Genomic DNA, 19,052 nt, shown 5'->3' on the forward strand with positions numbered 1-19,052 from the left:
ACCCCAAACTTTGAAGGACATTGAAGGACATTGTATTAACTAATATTTTACCTGTGTTCTGTTACATCACACAGTCCTTTGATATGATCTCAAAATGTTCCACCGAGGACACCTGTTAAATTCCGTATTGGTTCAACAACACCAGTGTGTACAGTGCCTTCAGAAAGTATTCAACCCACTTGACTTTTTCCACATTTTGTTGTGTTACAAAGTGGGATAAAAATGGATTTAATTTCATTTTTTTGTCAAAGATCTACACAAAATACTCTGTCAAAGTGGAAGAAAAATTCAAACATTTGTACAAAATAAAACAACCAATATATCTTGATTAGATAAGAATTCAACCTCCTGAGTCAATACATGTTAGAATAACCTTTGGCAGCAATTACAGCAGAGAGTCTTTCTGGGTAAGTCTCTAAGAGTTTTCCAGACCTGGATTGTGCAACATTTGCCCATTATTATTTTCAAAATTCTTCAAGCTCTGTCAAATTGGTTGTTGATCATTGCTAGACAACCATTTTCAGGTCTTGCCATAGTGTAGACTTTCTAGCAGATTTAAGAAACATTCACTGTCTTCTTGGTAAGCAACTCCAGTGTATATTTGTCCTTGTGTTTTAGGTCATTGTCCTGCTGAAAGGGGACAATCTCCCTCTGTGCATAGCTCCATTCTGTTTATTTTTATCCTGGAAAAACTCCCCAGTCCTTAACTACTGTATTCCAAACATACCCATAACATGATGCAGCCACCACTATGCTTGAAAATATGGAAAGTAGTACTTAGTAATGTGTTGCATTGGATTTGCCCCAAACATAACACTTTGTATTCAAGACAAAAAGTGAATTGCTTTGCCACATTTTTTTGCAGTATTACTTTAGTGCCTTGTTGCAAACAGGATGCGTTTTGGAATATTTGTATTCTGTACTGGCTTCCTTCTTTTCACTCCGTTAATTAGGTTAGTATTGTGGAATAACTACAATGTTGATCTATCCTCAGTTTTCTCCTATCACAGCCATTAAACTCTGTAACTGTTTTAATAAAGTCCCCATTGGAATCATGGTGAAATCTCTAAGCAGTTTCCTTCCTCTCCGGCAACTGAGTTAGGAAGGATACCTGTATCTTTGTAGTGACTGGGTGTATTGATACCCCATCCAAAGAGTAATTAATAACTTCACCATGCTCAAAGGGGTATTCAATGTCAGCTTTTTAATTTTTTTTACCCATCTACCAATAGGTGGCCTTCTTTGCGAGGCATTGAAAACCTCCCTGGTCTTTGTGGTTGAATTTGTGTTTGAAATCACTGCTTGACTGAGGGACCTTACAGATAATTGTATGTGTGGGGTACAGAGATGAGGTAGTCATTCAAAAATAATGTTAAACACTATTATTGCACAGAGTCCATGCAACTTATTATGTGACTTGTTAAGCCAATTTTTACTCCTGAAATAATTTAGGTTTGCCATAACTCAAGACATTTCAGCTTTAATTTTTAATTAGTTTGTAAAAATTTAAAAGAACATAATTCCACTTTGACATGATGGGGTATTGTGTGTAGGCCAGTGACAACAAAACTCAATTAAAAAATGGTTTTATTCAGGCTGTAACACAACAAAATGTGGAAAAAGTCAAAGGGTGTGAATACTTTCTGAAGGCACTGTATACAGTGCATTCGGGAAAGTATTCAGACCCCTTTACTTTTTCCACAGTTTGTTACGTTACAGCCTTATTAAAAATTTTATTAAATTAGTTATTTTCCTCATTAATCTACACACAATAACCCATAATGAAAAAGTGAAAACAGGTTTTTAGAAATGCTTGCAAATGTATAAAAAACGTATTTACATAAGTATTCAGACCTTTTGATATGAGACTCAAAATTGAGCTCAGGTGCATCCTGTTTCCATTGATCATCCTTGAGATGTTTCTACAACTTGGAGTCCACCTGTGGTAAATTCAATTGATTGGACATCATTTGGAAAGGCACACACCAGTCTATATAAGGTCCCACAGATCTGTGTATCGTCCCACAGCATGTCAGAGCAAAAACCAAGCCATGAGGTCGAAGGAATAGTCCGTAGAGCTCTGAGACAGGATTGTGTCGATACACAGATCTGGGGAAGGGTACCAAAAAATTTCTGCAGCATTGAAGGTCCCCAAGAACACAGTGGCCTCCATCATTCTTAAATGGAAGAAGTTTGGAACCACCAAGACTCTTCCTAGAGCTGGCCGCCGGGCCAAACTGAGCAATCGGGGGAGAAGGGCCTTGGTAAGGGAGGTGACCAAGAACCCAATGGTCAATCTGACAGAGCTCCAGAGTTCCTCTGTGGAGATGGGAGAACCTTCCAGAAGGACAACCATCTCTGCAGCACTCCACCAATCATCTCTGGAGAGACCTGAAAATAGCTGTGCAGCAACGCTCCCCACCCAACCTGACAGAGCTTGAGAAGATCTGCAGAGAAGAATGAGAAAAACTCCCCAAATACAGGTGTGCCAAGCTTGTAGCGTCATACCCAAGAAGACTCAAGGCTGGAATCGCTGCCAAAGGTGCTTCAACAAAGTACTGAGTAAAGGGTCTGAATACTTATGTAAATGTGATATTTCCGTTTTTTTTTTTTTTAAATACATTTGCCAAAAAAAATTAACCTGTTTTTGCTTTGTCATTATGGGGCATGGGGTCAGGAAGAGAGAGGAGAGGTCAGAGAGAAAGAGAATGACATCACTCATCTACAACACTCAACTGGGTTACAATGAAGGGGAGAGAGCAGGGAGAGAGAATTTGAACTGGGGAGCCCAAGGACTGATGCTACAGAGATGACCCACGGACAGGCGACCAACCAGACCACCACCACCCCTGACATCTGAGCTGAAAGAGCTGAGAGAAATGGTGGTGAAACAGAGAGTGGAGCGGAGGAACCGTACATAGTCTAGTCACATCAGTGTTAGACCTTACAGAATCAGAATCACCTTTATTCAAATACATTTCCATGTACAGGAATTTGACTGTGTGAAATGGTGTTGCCACAATAAACGGAATACACAGACAATAAACGGAATACACAGACAATAAACGGAATACACAGACAATAAACAGAATACACAGACAATAAACGGAATACACAGACAATAAACAGAATACACAGACAATAAACGGAATACACAGACAAACGGAATACACAGACAATGTTTCTTCCTATATGGAGAGTTTTTATGGCTGTTATTTGTCGCGATTCTTGCCCAGGTTGTCTCTAAACATTTGATTTGCAATGCATTTTTTGAAAGCATTATACATAGTATAACATTACACTGATTCTTTTTTTGCCCTATAATGTTTTTTTTTTTTATTGCCCATTATTTCAGCCCAAGCAGCTGCAGAACTGTCCACCATGGGGGCCAGAGTAACAGCTAGTGAGAGAGAGGTGGAGGAGCTGAAGAGAGAGAATGCAGGTAACAAACATACAGTATGTCTGACTATGAACAAGGGATTTGTTTTCATTGGTTGAAATAAGGATCACCTGATGTTTGTTTTGTTCCTCATGCGCCCAGTACAAGCGGCAGAACTGTCAGCCATGGGGACCAGGATGACAGCCAGAGAGAAAGAGGTGGAGCTAGAGAGAAAATGCAGGTGTAGTGCTGAATAATATGTAACAATCTACGTTTAATAAATAGTAAAACCATGTCCAATCATTGTGAGTTTAGCTGACTAAGATCAAGAAATGGTCATGAGGAGCAAACACTAAAGACAAATGTATTTAATTAAACAGATACAAGTTACCACAGAGATAATACATCCATATCGATGGCACCTAAGTTCTCCTCAGAGGACAACTTTCAGATAGGTACCAAACATGGATGCAATAGTGTTCTTCTAACACACATTTCTGTAGTCAATTCTCTGGTTACTGTTAGAGAGAGAAATAAATGTTGTCCTCTTAACCGGGGAGGGCTGTCCAGACCCTAAAAGTATTGTGTTTTGTTGGACCATTTGCAATGAGGCCAGAGGGGACAGAGAGCACACAAGTTATGGCCGGGCCTACACAGGTAAGACAAACAGATGTTCAGAAAAGTCTCATCTGTCACCTTGTCTTGCAAAAAATAGTACCTGCTATTTCTTATAGAAATGGGAGCATAGAATACATTTCTCAAAAATGCTCAATATTGGTCTGGATCGTTTATCCTTGTTGCATGGTTTTCACAAAATGTTTCTCCCCGGTGTTCAGAGACCAAAGGTGTCTTTCTTTGTTAGTTTAAGTAACACTGCGGGACCCTTCAATACTGACACCACCCTGGTCCACACCAATGTCGTCACCAACATCAGCCAAGCCTACAGCCTGGTTACAGGTACTGCTTACACACTGAATAAAAATATAAACGCAATATATACGTGTTGGTCCCATGTTTCATGAGCTGAAATAAAAGATCCCAGAAATCTTCCATACGCACAAAAAGCTTATTGCTCTCAAATTTTGTGCACACATTTCTTTACATCACTGTTAGTGAGCATTTCTCCTTTGCCAAGATAATCCATCCACCTGACAGGTGTGGCATATCAAGAAGCTGATTTAACAGCATGATCATTACACAGGTGCACCTTGTGCTGGGGACAATAAAAGGCCACTCTAAAATGTACAGTTTTGTCACACAACAACATGCCACAGATGTCTCAAGTTGAGGGAGCGTGCAATTGGCATGCTGACTGCAGGAATGTCCACCAGTGATGTTACCAGAGAATTGAATGTTCATTTCTGTAACATAAGCTGCCTCCAAAGTCATTTTAGAGAATTTGGCACTATGTCCAACCAGCCTCACATCCGCAGACCATGTGTAACCACGCCAGCCCAGGACCTCAACATCCGGCTTCTTCACCTGCGGGATGGTCTGAGATGAGACAGCTGATGAAACTGTGGGTTTTCACAACCAAATAATTTCTGCACAAACTGTCATAAACCATCTCAGGGAAGCTCATCTGCGTGCTCATCGTCCTCAATAGGATCTTGACCTGACTGCAGTTCGGCGTCGTAACCGACATCAGTGGACAAATGCTCACCTTCGATGGCAACTGGCACACTGGAGAAGTGTGCTCTTCATGGATGAATCCCGGTTTTAACTGTAACAGGCAGATGGCATCATGTGGGCGAGCTGTTTGCTGATGTCAACGTTGTGAAGAGTGCCCCATGGTGGCGGTGGGGTTATGGTATGGGCAGGCATAAGCTACGGACAACGAACACAATTGCATTTTATCGATTGCAATTTGAATCCAGAGATACCATGACGAGATCCTGAGGCCCATTGTCGTGCCCTTCATCTGCCGCCATCACCTAATGTTTCAGCATGATAATGCACGGCCCCATATCGCAAGGATTTGTACACTATTCCTGGCAGCTGAAAATGTCCCAGTTCTTCCATGGCCTGCATAATCACCAGACATGTCACCCATTGAGCATCTTAAGGATGCTCTGGATCGACGTGTACGACAGCGTGTTCCAGTTCCCACCAATATCCAGCAACTTCGCACAGCCATTGAAGAGGAGTTGGACAAAATTCCACAGGCCACAATCAACAGCCTGATCAACTCTATGCGAAGGAGATGTGTCGCGCTGTGTGAGGCAAATGGTGGTCACACCAGATACGGACTGGTTTATCTGATCCACACCCCTACCTTTTGTTTTTAAGGTATATGTGACCAACATATGCATAACTGTATTCCCAGTCATGTGAAATCCATTGGTTAGGGCCTAATGAATTTATTTCAATTGACTGATTTCAGTATATGAACTGTAACTCAGTAGAATCTTTGAAATTGTTGCATTTATATTTTTGTTCAGTGTACATGTATGAAGAACCATGTCCACAGGGCCCCATCTACAGACACTGAGACCAACATCACTACCAGACTGCTCCAGTGTCTATGAGAGACAGACAGTATTGATCCCTCTGTCTTCCCTCTGATACAGGTGTCTTCACAGCTCCAGTGAGAGCAGTCTACTACTTCTGATTCAGCACCATGATACCAGCAGCTCAACATTGGGGTCATCTGAGTTCATGGACATACGTTTTGTTCAATAATCAACCGGGTTTAATGTGGGCACAACAGTACATTAGTACTGGGGGTTTTGAGAATGTATCCAGTGATGTGACTCTAGAGCTGGAAGAGGGGGACTTGGTCTACATGAGTCTCCCCTCAGGCAATAGGCTCATTGATAGTTACAATAAACACAGCACCTTCGGTGGCTTCCTGCTCTTCCTCGTGTGAGGGAAACACTACTACAGCTGTAATGAGCCCAAATGTTATCAAAGCCTGGGGTACGCTGAAATCTTTCTGTATAAAACATCATCATTAAAAACTGTGTGTTGAATGTGTGGAAAACAGGATTTTATTCAGTTGTGAGAAGAATACAGATTGGTCTGAATTCACAGACACAGTCAAATACAAGTGGGCATATAGACAAAACAGTAAAGAATTACAATACTAAAATACCTCAGCAATTGGCAGCATAACATTTCAGAAAACAAGATGGAGGGGAGGAAGAAAAGAGAAAGGGGGAGAGAGACTCTTGTGGGTGCAGGTGTCCCCAGGTTAGCATGGTGTGTCCTTACAGCAGTCTTCTTCTACACTCAGAGAGGAGACAAGAGTTATAGAGTGGTCTCTTCCAGCTGTCTTCCCTCTGCACTCCAAGAGAGATAAGATGAAGAAATAGAGGGATGAGATGTAGGTATAGAGTGTGGTTCACTATAGTAGTCTCCAGAAGAAGAGAGAGGGGGATGAGATGGAGGTATAGAGTGTGGTTCACTATAGTAGTCTCCAGAAGAAGAGAGAGGGGGATGAGATGGAGGTATAGAGTGTGGTTCGCTATAGTAGTCTCCAGAAGAGAGAGGGGGATGAGATGGAGGTATAGAGTAGTGTGGTTCACTATAGTAGTCTCCAGAAGAAGAGAGAGGGGGATGAGATGGAGGTATAGAGTGTGGTTCGCTATAGTAGTCTCCAGAAGAAGAGAGAGGGGGATGAGATGGAGGTATAGAGTAGTGTGGTTCACTATAGTAGTCTCCAGAAGAAGAGAGAGGGGGATGAGATGGAGGTATAGAGTGTGGTTCACTATAGTAGTCTCCAGAAGAGAGAGGGGGATGAGATGGAGGTATAGAGTGTGGTTCACTATAGTAGTCTCCAGAAGAAGAGAGAGGGTGATGAGATGGAGGTATAGAGTGTGGTTCACTATAGTAGTCTCCAGAAGAAGAGAGAGGGGTATGAGATGGAGGTATAGAGTGTGGTTCGCTATAGTAGTCTCCAGAAGAAGAGAGAGGGGGATGAGATGGAGGTATAGAGTGTGGTTCACTATAGTAGTCTCCAGAAGAGAGAGGGGGATGAGATGGAGGTATAGAGTGTGGTTCACTATAGTAGTCTCCAGAAGAAGAGAGAGGGGATGAGATGGAGGTATAGAGTGTGGTTCACTATAGTAGTCTCCAGAAGAAGAGAGAGGGGGATGAGATGGAGGTATAGAGTGTGGTTCACTATAGTAGTCTCCAGAAGAAGAGAGAGGGGGATGAGATGGAGGTATAGAGTGTGGTTCACTATAGTAGTCTCCTTTGGTCCCCTCGCTGCAAGGCCGCTCTCCTCCTCCTCTCAGGCCGCATCTGCCATATTGGTCAAGACACGGTGAGCCCGGAGATCCTTCAGGCTGAAGGGGCCCCGGCACTCTGGGCAGCGGCTCTGGCTCTTCGCTGAGCTCTGCCGCAGGTGAGAGCTGATGCAGGGGCGGCAGAAGGTGTGGTCGCACGGCAGACTCACCGGGTCAGTGAAAACGCACAAACACACTGGGCACTGGAGCTGCACAGACAGGACTGATGTCATATCTGTATTGAAGTTCTCTCTCTCTTTCTTTGAAAACCTCACTTTCTTGATCCTTGGTGTTCAACAGGTGAAGAAAGACATTAAAGTTTCACTTCTGATTCCCTTTGTTCAGAGTTCATACTTTCACATGACAACACACTCTCTCACACCCTGTAAAACCGGCTGGACTGGAAATGTTCATGTTGGGGCCATCTGTTTAGGCCTACCTAGTCTTAGATAAGAGGTACCACAGAGAAACCTGTTGCCTCTGCCAGGCTATTGGTTCGTTCCTAGGCTAACTAGCAACTTTTTAAAGCAACACAATACCATAGTGTAACACTCTATAGTGTGTCCCATCAGGCTATCCTCCTGGACAAGCTTATCCTATTGAGGCCCAAGATAGAGCCAGTCAGCATACTACACCAATCCATCCACTTAATAAAAAAGCTAAATAATGTAGGCGAGATCAGCATTAGACAGACTTCTATTAGCAATCTTTAAAGAGAAAAGGAGTGATCTAAACAAGTTTGACTCTCCCATGGAATTAAACACCCCAAACTTTGAAGGACATTGAAGGACATTGTATTAACTAATATTTTACCTGTGTTCTGTTACATCACACAGTCCTTTGATATGATCTCAAAATGTTCCACCGAGGACACCTGTTAAATTCCGTATTGGTTCAACAACACCAGTGTGTACAGTGCCTTCAGAAAGTATTCAACCCACTTGACTTTTTCCACATTATGTTGTGTTACAAAGTGGGATAAAAATGGATTTAATTTCATTTTTTTGTCAAAGATCTACACAAAATACTCTGTCAAAGTGGAAGAAAAATTCAAACATTTGTACAAAATAAAACAACCAATATATCTTGATTAGATAAGAATTCAACCTCCTGAGTCAATACATGTTAGAATAACCTTTGGCAGCAATTACAGCAGAGAGTCTTTCTGGGTAAGTCTCTAAGAGTTTTCCAGACCTGGATTGTGCAACATTTGCCCATTATTATTTTCAAAATTCTTCAAGCTCTGTCAAATTGGTTGTTGATCATTGCTAGACAACCATTTTCAGGTCTTGCCATAGTGTAGACTTTCTAGCAGATTTAAGAAACATTCACTGTCTTCTTGGTAAGCAACTCCAGTGTATATTTGTCCTTGTGTTTTAGGTTATTGTCCTGCTGAAAGGGGACAATCTCCCTCTGTGCATAGCTCCATTCTGTTTATTTTTATCCTGGAAAAACTCCCCAGTCCTTAACTACTGTATTCCAAACATACCCATAACATGATGCAGCCACCACTATGCTTGAAAATATGGAAAGTAGTACTTAGTAATGTGTTGCATTGGATTTGCCCCAAAAATAACACTTTGTATTCAAGACAAAAAGTGAATTGCTTTGCCACATTTTTTTGCAGTATTACTTTAGTGCCTTGTTGCAAACAGGATGCGTTTTGGAATATTTGTATTCTGTACTGGCTTCCTTCTTTTCACTCCGTTAATTAGGTTAGTATTGTGGAATAACTACAATGTTGATCTATCCTCAGTTTTCTCCTATCACAGCCATTAAACTCTGTAACTGTTTTAATAAAGTCCCCATTGGAATCATGGTGAAATCTCTAAGCAGTTTCCTTCCTCTCCGGCAACTGAGTTAGGAAGGATACCTGTATCTTTGTAGTGACTGGGTGTATTGATACCCCATCCAAAGAGTAATTAATAACTTCACCATGCTCAAAGGGGTCTTCAATGTCAGCTTTTTAATTTTTTTTACCCATCTACCAATAGGTGGCCTTCTTTGCGAGGCATTGAAAACCTCCCTGGTCTTTGTGGTTGAATTTGTGTTTGAAATCACTGCTTGACTGAGGGACCTTACAGATAATTGTATGTGTGGGGTACAGAGATGAGGTAGTCATTCAAAAATAATGTTAAACACTATTATTGCACAGAGTCCATGCAACTTATTATGTGACTTGTTAAGCCAATTTTTACTCCTGAAATAATTTAGGTTTGCCATAACTCAAGACATTTCAGCTTTAATTTTTAATTAGTTTGTAAAAATTTAAAAGAACATAATTCCACTTTGACATGATGGGGTATTGTGTGTAGGCCAGTGACAACAAAACTCAATTAAAAAATGGTTTTATTCAGGCTGTAACACAACAAAATGTGGAAAAAGTCAAAGGGTGTGAATACTTTCTGAAGGCACTGTATACAGTGCATTCGGGAAAGTATTCAGACCCCTTTACTTTTTCCACAGTTTGTTACGTTACAGCCTTATTAAAATTTTTATTAAATTAGTTATTTTCCTCATTAATCTACACACAATAACCCATAATGAAAAAGTGAAAACAGGTTTTTAGAAATGCTTGCAAATGTATAAAAAACGTATTTACATAAGTATTCAGACCTTTTGATATGAGACTCAAAATTGAGCTCAGGTGCATCCTGTTTCCATTGATCATCCTTGAGATGTTTCTACAACTTGGAGTCCACCTGTGGTAAATTCAATTGATTGGACATCATTTGGAAAGGCACACACCAGTCTATATAAGGTCCCACAGATCTGTGTATCGTCCCACAGCATGTCAGAGCAAAAACCAAGCCATGAGGTCGAAGGAATAGTCCGTAGAGCTCTGAGACAGGATTGTGTCGATACACAGATCTGGGGAAGGGTACCAAAAAAATTCTGCAGCATTGAAGGTCCCCAAGAACACAGTGGCCTCCATCATTCTTAAATGGAAGAAGTTTGGAACCACCAAGACTCTTCCTAGAGCTGGCCGCCGGGCCAAACTGAGCAATCGGGGGAGAAGGGCCTTGGTAAGGGAGGTGACCAAGAACCCAATGGTCACTCTGACAGAGCTCCAGAGTTCCTCTGTGGAGATGGGAGAACCTTCCAGAAGGACAACCATCTCTGCAGCACTCCACCAATCATCTCTGGAGAGACCTGAAAATAGCTGTGCAGCAACGCTCCCCACCCAACCTGACAGAGCTTGAGAAGATCTGCAGAGAAGAATGAGAAAAACTCCCCAAATACAGGTGTGCCAAGCTTGTAGCGTCATACCCAAGAAGACTCAAGGCTGGAATCGCTGCCAAAGGTGCTTCAACAAAGTACTGAGTAAAGGGTCTGAATACTTATGTAAATGTAATATTTCCATTTTTTTATTTTTAATACATTTGCCAAAAAAAATTCACCTGTTTTTGCTTTGTCATTATGGGGCATGGGGTCAGGAAGAGAGAGGAGAGGTCAGAGAGAAAGTTAATGACATCACTCATCTACAACACTCAACTGGGTTACAGTGAAGGGGAGAGAGCAGGGAGAGAGAATTTGAACTGGGGAGCCCAAGGACTGATGCTACAGAGATGACCCACGGACAGGCAACCAACCAGACCACCACCACCCCTGACATCTGGGCTGAGCTGAAAGAGCTGAGAGAAATGGTGGTGAAACAGAGAGTGGAGCGGAGGAACCGTACATAGTCTAGTCACATCAGTGTTAGACCTTACAGAATCAGAATCACCTTAATTCAAATACATTTCCATGTACAGGAATTTGACTGTGTGAAATGGTGTTGCCACAATAAACAGAATACACAGACAAACGGAATACACAGACAATAAACGGAATACACAGACAATAAATGGAATATACAGACAATAAAAGTAATACACAGACAATAAACAGAATGAACAGATAATAAACAGAATATACAGACAATAAACAGAATATACATTAGGCCTACTCCCTTCGCCAGTCTTGTTCCTCCCAAGGTTTCTTCCTATATGGAGAGTTTTTATTGCTGTTATTTGTCGCGATTCTTGCCCAGGTTGTCTCTAAACATTTGATTTGCAATGCATTTTTTGAAAGCATTATACATAGTATAACATTACACTGATTCTTTTTTTGCCCTATAATGTTTTTTTTTTTTATTGCCCATTATTTCAGCCCAAGCAGCTGCAGAACTGTCCACCATGGGGGCCAGAGTAACAGCTAGTGAGAGAGAGGTGGAGGAGCTGAAGAGAGAGAATGCAGGTAACAAACATACAGTATGTCTGACTATGAACAAGGGATTTGTTTTCATTGGTTGAAATAAGGATCACCTGATGTTTGTTTTGTTCCTCATGCGCCCAGTACAAGCGGCAGAACTGTCAGCCATGGGGACCAGGATGACAACCAGAGAGAAAGAGGTGGAGCTAGAGAGAAAATGCAGGTGTAGTGCTGAATAATATGTAACAATCTACGTTTAATAAATAGTAAAACCATGTGCAATCATTGTGAGTTTAGCTGACTAAGATCAAGAAATGGTCATGAGGAGCAAACACTAAAGACAAATGTATTTAATTAATATTGGATCATGAATGGATTCACTTACAAGGCATAAAGTTTAAGATACAAGGCAATACTGACATTAACAAAGCATAATTCTAGGCATACAGATCCTAAGGGTAACTTACAAGACAAAGCATGATGTAATCAGACCCACTAGGCTACAGGCCTATGGGCTAACCTAATAGAGGGAAGCATTTTCAAACAACCTTTTTCCATGAGCAGGATACAAGATAAGAGGGAGCAGAAATTACTTTCATTCCATGCATACCAGATCTGACTTGTTTATGTTCCTAAATCAATTGTGGACCAATCCACAGACCAAACCAAAGAAAATAAAAATAAGATATCCAATCAGATTGGACAGTGTTGAGAGTTGACCCTAAACAGATACAAGTTACCACAGAGATAATACATCCATATCGATGGCACCTAAGTTCTCCTCAGAGGACAACTTTCAGATAGGTACCAAACATGGATGCAATAGTGTTCTTCTAACACACATTTCTGTAGTCAATTCTCTGGTTACTGTTAGAGAGAGAAATAAATGTTGTCCTCTTAACCGGGGAGGGCTGTCCAGACCCTAAAAGTATTTTGTTTTGTTGGACCATTTGCAATGAGGCCAGAGGGGACAGAGAGCACACAAGTTATGGCCGGGCCTACACAGGTAAGACAAACAGATGTTCAGAAAAGTCTCATTTGTCACCTTGTCTTGCAAAAAATAGTACCTGCTATTTCTTATAGAAATGGGAGCATAGAATACATTTCTCAAAAATGCTCAATATTGGTCTGGATCGTTTATCCTTGTTGAATGGTTTTCACAAAATGTTTCTCCCCGGTGTTCAGAGACCAAAGGTGTCTTTCTCTGTTAGTTTAAGTAACACTGCGGGACCCTTCAATACTGACACCACCCTGGTCCACACCAATGTCGTCACCAACATCAGCCAAGCCTACAGCCTGGTTACAGGTACTGCTTACACCAATGTACACTGAACAAAAATATAAACGCAATATATACGTGTTGGTCCCATGTTTCATGAGCTGAAATAAAAGATCCCAGAAATCTTCCATACGCACAAAAAGCTTATTGCTCTCAAATTTTGTGCACACATTTCTTTACATCCCTGTTAGTGAGCATTTCTCCTTTGCCAAGATAATCCATCCACCTGACAGGTGTGGCATATCAAGAAGCTGATTTAACAGCATGATCATTACACAGGTGCACCTTGTGCTGGGGACAATAAAAGGCCACTCTAAAATGTACAGTTTTGTCACACAACAACATGCCACAGATGTCTCAAGTTGAGGGAGCGTGCAATTGGCATGCTGACTGCAGGAATGTCCACCAGTGATGTTACCAGAGAATTGAATGTTCATTTCTGTAACATAAGCTGCCTCCAAAGTCATTTTAGAGAATTTGGCACTATGTCCAACCAGCCTCACATCAGCAGACCATGTGTAACCACGCCAGCCCAGGACCTCAACATCCGGCTTCTTCACCTGCGGGATGGTCTGAGATGAGACAGCTGATGAAACTGTGGGTTTTCACAACCAAATAATTTCTGCACAAACTGTCAGAAACCATCTCAGGGAAGCTCATCTGCGTACTCATCGTCCTCAATAGGATCTTGACCTGACTGCAGTTCGGCGTCGTAACCGACATCAGTGGACAAATGCTCACCTTCGATGGCAACTGGCACGCTGGAGAAGTGTGCTCTTCATGGATGAATCCCGGTTTTAACTGTAACAGGCAGATGGCATCATGTGGGCGAGCAGTTTGCTGATGTCAACGTTGTGAAGAGTGCCCTATGGTGGCGGTGGGGTTATGGTATGGGCAGGCATAAGCTACGGACAACGAACACAATTGCATTTTATCGATTGCAATTTGAATCCAGAGATACCATGACGAGATCCTGAGGCCCATTGTCGTGCCCTTCATCTGCCGCCATCACCTAATGTTTCAGCATGATAATGCACGGCCCCATATCGCAAGGATTTGTACACTATTCCTGGCAGCTGAAAATGTCCCAGTTCTTCCATGGCCTGCATAATCACCAGACATGTCACCCATTGAGCATCTTAGGGATGCTCTGGATCGACGTGTACGACAGCGTGTTCCAGTTCCCACCAATATCCAGCAACTTCGCACAGCCATTGAAGAGGAGTTGGACAACATTCCACAGGCCACAATCAACAGCCTGATCAACTCTATGCGAAGGAGATGTGTCGCGCTGCATGAGGCAAATGGTGGTCACACCAGATACGGACTGGTTTATCTGATCCACACCCCTACCTTTTGTTTTTAAGGTATATGTGACCAACATATGCATAACTGTATTCCCAGTCATGTGAAATCCATTGGTTAGGGCCTAATGAATTTATTTCAATTGACTGATTTCAGTATATGAACTGTAACTCAGTAGAATCTTTGAAATTGTTGCGTTTATATTTTTGTTCAGTGTACATGTATGAAGAACCATGTCCACAGGGCCCCATCTACAGACACTGAGACCAACATCACTACCAGACTGCTCCAGTGTCTATGAGAGACAGACAGTATTGATCCCTCTGTCTTCCCTCTGATGCAGGTGTCTTCACAGCTCCAGTGAGAGCAGTCTACTACTTCTGATTCAGCACCATGATACCAGCAGCTCAACATTGGGGTCATCTGAGTTCATGGACATACGTTTTGTTCAATAATCAACCGGGTTTAATGTGGGCACAACAGTACATTAGTACTGGGGGTTTTGAGAATGTATCCAGTGATGTGACTCTAGAGCTGGAAGAGGGGGACTTGGTCTACATGAGTCTCCCCTCAGGCAATAGGCTCATTGATAGTTACAATAAACACAGCACCTTCGGTGGCTTCCTGCTCTTCCTCGTGTGAGGGAAACACTATTACAGCTGTAATGAGCCCAAATGATATAAAAGCCTGGGGTACGCTGAAATCTTTCTGTATAAAACATCATCATTAAAAACTGTGTGTTGAATGTGTGGAAAACAGGATTTTATTCAGTTGTGAGAAGAACACAGATTGGTCTGAATTCACAGACACAGTCAAATACAAGTGGGCATATAGACAAAACAGTAAATAATTACAATACTAAAATAGCTCAGCAATTGGCAGCATAACATTTCAGAAAACAAGATGGAGGGATCACGTGACCCTTGAACGAGATGGCCGCATGAACTAGGAGCTCCGCACAAGTAGTTTCCAATTCCTAATCTTACCTCCACTTCAAGTTTAAACTCATTTAGCTTTAGTCAAAAAGTCATGGCGGCTTCAAAAGGCAACACTACAGGGGACATTTTTACCCGGACTCGAGTACTAGCGACGGAAAAAGCCTCCAAGAAGCAGCTAGCTTCAGAAAAAGCTAGCGCCATTAGCCAGGAGAAAGAGGACCCGTCCCCCCCCGAGGCCCAACGAATGCCAACCTCGCACTCTGTCGAAGACATCTTTTCTGAGCTGAGATCCCAACGTACAGAACTCAACACTAAACTAGATGCCATTAACGCTCAGCTCAGTGCGATAGGGGGCAAGGTGACAATCCTGGAAAATGCCTTGCCTGACATAAACAACAAGATAACCATAAACGCGGGGCGCCTGGACGAGGCAGAGGGGCGAATCCTATCCACGGAAAACTTATTGACAGACGCCATGGAAACAATAGCATATGCTAAAAAAAAAATAGAGCAGCTGGAAGAGAAAACAGAGGACCTGGAAAACAGGGGGCGAAGGAATAATTGTGTTCTATTAAATCTGGGCGAAAAAGAAGAGGGAAACATGCCACTGATCCGCTACCTGCAAGACAAACTTCCCGAGTGGCTCCACCTGTCCACCGACAGGCCCATAGAACTCGAGAGAGCTCACCGAGCACTGAGGCCCCCACCAGCAGCCAGACAACCACCGCGCCCAATCACCATACGTTTCCTGAGATTCACCGACAAGGAACGAGTCCTACAGGCGGCGAAAACCAACACCATTACAGTGGGAAACGCCAAACTCACCTTACTCCAGGACCTGTCAGCTGGAATACGCCGAAAGCGCCGAGAGTTTGACGAGGTGAAGAAATGCTCCATTGACCGAGGCATCTTTAGGGGATTCAAATACCCAAACGAGCTCAGGATTCTTCACCAAGGAGCCCTGCGACACTTCAAAACTCCCGAAGAGGCAAAACGTTTTTTGAAAGACAACCCCGGTCAATGAGAAATGGACCATTGACTAAATGCGATTAATGTGATTACTGTTATTACTAAAGGAGGTAAGACAACTTATAGCCGATATCCAAAGACCCACCGCCCTGCTAAATTTCATTATAGCCGTCCAATCTATATTTATGTTCCTTTAGCTGAGAGGGATAGGCCCCATATTATAACTTAGGCCTACTGTATGTAGGCTGGGCTATTGATTTTATTTTCTCCCTTTCTTAATGTGGTCTGGACGGGGGCTACGTTGTCAGTTACTCAATGCGGGCGGAGAGTTACTCAATGCGGGCGGAGAGGATGAGGCATTTCTTTGGTGGGGAGGGGGAGACGTTGTGCGTTGCTAACTGTTCCCGGTCTTTTTTTTTTGTTGGAACACAGAATTGTGACTGAGCGGGGAGGTAATAGATCCAACGGGATATGTCGAGTTGTTTGGGAACTTGGCTGGGGTGTTCAGAGATTGTTATTTTATGTAAACCATTTATTTTCCTTTTATGTGAACGCAGCTGTAACTACGATCCACCTTTACCCAGAGATGACTTGCACTAAAGTTCGATTACTGTTCGATGACGATGACTAGTACCTTAAATCTATTGACATGGAACTGCCACGGTCTAGGCCATGCAATAAAACGGAAAAAGATACTATGTGCTCTAAAAAAGGAAAAAGCAGACATCGCGCTATTGCAAGAGACACACCTCTGTGATGCTGAACATGCCAAACTCCGCAGAGCTTGGGTGGGACAGGTGTATTTCTCATCTTTCAAATCCAACAGTAGAGGTACAGCAATACTTATCCATAAGAATGTTCCATTCATAATTGACAAAAACATATCTGATCCGGAGGGGAGATTTATCTTGATAACTGGGTCACTGTATGGGCAACCAATTACTATCTTAAACATATACGCCCCTAACACAGATACTCCTGCTTTTATGTCGAAAATGATAACTCTGTTCAATGAGCATTGTGTTTCCTTTGGAGTGTTGGCCGGAGATTTTAATTGTACCCTGAACCCAACCCTAGACAAATCATCTCAAATCACCACCACAAATCCTAGATCTGCAAAGATGTTGAACTCTCTTACTAAAGAGATGGGACTGATAGATATCTGGAGAGAGACTAATAGCTCAGCTATGGACTATACATACTACTCTAATGTCCATAACACCTACTCCCGTATAGATTACATTTTTATCCCAAAGAGTTTCATAAATTCAGCCACGTGTACAATCGGACCCATAGCGCTTTCGGATCACGCCTTTGTCCACCTCCGCTTTGACCTCTGCAAAAACATCCCGAGATCAAAGAGCTGGAAATTCAACACCTCCATGCTATCAAACGAAGCATTCCATACATTGGTAACTACATGGATAGACAACTACACACAAGACAACAAAGATTCTCCTGTTTCTCCGGCCACAATGTGGGACGCTGCTAAAGCCACACTAAGAGGTCATCTAATTGCATATGCTTCCTCTAAGAAAAAAGCAATGGAAGCACACAGGCTAGATCTGGAGAGGGAGCTGGAACGCTGTGAAAAAGTACATAAACAATCCCCAGACAGCACCTCCTGGAGTCAACTTAAAGCAGCCAAAGCCAAACTGAATTTGGACTATACTCGGGAGATTAAAAAAAAAGTTTTCTTTACTAAACAGAAATACCATGAGTATAGCAATAGGCCTAGTAGATTGCTTGCTTATCAATTAAAAAAAGAGCAGTCAGAGCGTACAATTATGGCTATCCGAACAGCAGAGGATGAGGTCACATATGATCCAAAAAAGATCAATTTAACTTTTCATGATTTTTACTGCAAACTATATACCTCTGAGAGAAAACACACGGAGGCAGAACTCCACTCCTTCCTAGAGGGAATCTCGCTACCTAAACTATCAGAGACCGACCAAGAAGATCTCAACTCCCCCTTCACTCCTGAGGAGATCCTGGAGGCAATTACCTCCATGCCACCTAACAAGTCCCCAGGCCCAGATGGATTCCCCAGAGAGTTCTACAAAGCTTTTTGGCCCCAGCTTAGCCCTATTTTCATGCCAATGCTGGAGGATTTTTGCAAAAACGGAGTTCTCCCAGACTCAATGCACACAGCTCGCATTACAGTGTTGCTCAAAAAAGACAAGGATCCCCTATCCTGCTCCTCCTTCCGGCCCATAAGCTTGTTGGATTTCGACTACAAAATAATCACCAAATTGCTCGCCAAAAGACTAAACACTCTTCTTCCCAAAATAATAAAAGCGGACCAGACGGGATTTATTAGAGACAGATACTCTTCTGATAACATTCGCCGTCTTTTTGATATTATTGATCAAGTAAACGCACAGAAGACCCCTGTCCTGCTGGCTTCACTGGATGCTGAGAAGGCGTTCGACAGGATGGAGTGGAGCTTTCTGTTCTCAGTCTTAGAGAAGTTCAACATGGGCCCAAACTTTATTAAATGGATCAAATCACTATACTCTCATCCAAATGCCATGGTGACTACTAACGGACTGAACTCTGACAGATTCCCTTTGGGACGGGGCACAAGACAAGGGTGCTCGCTGTCCCCCCTGCTCTACTTGTTGGGGGCGGAGCCTCTGGCAGAGTTGATAAGGAGCAATCCAAGTGTTATGGGTGTTCCTGCAGGCGGCCTGCAGCACAAGATTTCGCTTTACGCGGATGATGTCTTGCTCTACATATCCAACCCTGAGAAATCC

Source organism: Coregonus lavaretus (genome assembly GCF_964263955.1).
Source record: "Coregonus lavaretus genome assembly, contig: HAP1_SCAFFOLD_716, whole genome shotgun sequence".
NCBI lineage: Eukaryota > Metazoa > Chordata > Actinopteri > Salmoniformes > Salmonidae > Coregonus > Coregonus lavaretus.